The sequence below is a fragment of the Egretta garzetta genome, unplaced genomic scaffold (genome assembly GCF_000687185.1).
Source record: "Egretta garzetta isolate BGI_Z169 unplaced genomic scaffold, ASM68718v1 scaffold608, whole genome shotgun sequence".
Classification (NCBI taxonomy): Eukaryota; Metazoa; Chordata; class Aves; order Pelecaniformes; family Ardeidae; genus Egretta; species Egretta garzetta.
Window position 1 is genome coordinate 263,154 of NW_009260498.1, and position 1,388 is coordinate 264,541.

A 1,388-nucleotide genomic window follows, 5' to 3' on the forward strand; every position below is an offset into this window, starting at 1 on the left:
GATCCCCCATTGCCTCCCCAAAAGTTTGTCTTTGCCAAAAGTTTGAGGCAAGCTGGGAGCGGATCTGGGCGTCGGAGATGAAAAGTCGTCCCTTCTGTGTGTGTCTGTGTGCACATATATATATATTTATATATATATATATTTTAAAGATATTGCAAAGGATTCCTCCTCCTTTTTGGCACTCGCTGGGGTTTGGTGAGCAGGCCCAGCCCTCCGGCCGGGGTTCACCGTTGGCCGTAGGCATTAATTCTGGACCAAACCCGCGCCCAGACAGACGGCCCCGGCTGGCGGGGCCACCCCGGGGGGGCAGCAGCAGAAGTACTTGAATGGCTTAGGACAGAGAGTCTGAAGAGAGTCAAGTTGCACAGTGAAAATATATATTTTTATACCTAGCACAACTTCCTGTATATTTTGGGGGTTTTTTTCTTTCATTTTTTTTTCTTTTCTTTTCCTTTTTTTTTTTTTTTTTGGATTTGGGTTTGTTTATTTTATTAATTATTATTACTAGGAAGGCAAACTTCTAAAATGTGAAGGGCGTTGGGTTTTTTTTTTTTTTCCTTATCTGGTAGATGAGGGCAAGCATTTTGCACTAATGTTTCCTGTGTGTGGAGGATTAATGGTATGTTTGAAAATGTTACATGGTAATGATTGTATTCTTCCGAAAAAAAACAAAAACGAACAAAAAAAAAAAAAAAAAAAAAAAAAAAAAGTAACCCCTTTAAAATACTGAATGTAAGGTGAGAACAGAGCAGTCCATCGATTGTATGCGGCTTTCCTGAGTGCCTTAGAATTTTTTGATCATTTTTTCCAAGGAAAACAGATTAAGAAGATCAGATCATAACCGACTCCTTCCTCCTCTTTGTTTACGACACTATTTTAAATTATAGAATTTGGGGCTGCTTTATAATGTGAATAGGAAACTGCATTCATCTAGGTCTGGTAGTGTAAAATCAAAGCATCAGTATTTATGGTATGTCTGCACCTTTATTCTTATGCTTGACTATTAGCAATATTACATGTATATTATATATCTAAAGTTATACCAAGCACCTTTAAAGAAAACCGAGTGTAAGCATACAAGTTACCTGCAGCTGCCATATAGCGTAGAAGCCAGCCCCTCTCCTCCTCGTTAGCGCTAATTACCACCACCATCCTGCGGGCTGCTGCTTTGCAGAAGCAAATAATTATTTTTGGCCTTCTGCCGCCCTGCTGGCCCCTGTCTCGCCGTCCAGCTTTGGCCAGGGGTTGTGGCGAACCCCCCGGTGTCCCACGGGCCGGTGACGTTCCCGGGCCGGTTTGGTCGTGGTGACACCAGTACAGGCGGGGGCTGCCCGTGGAGGGGGCTGGGGAGGGAGGGATGGATGGTGCTGGGGTTGCCGTGTCACCGG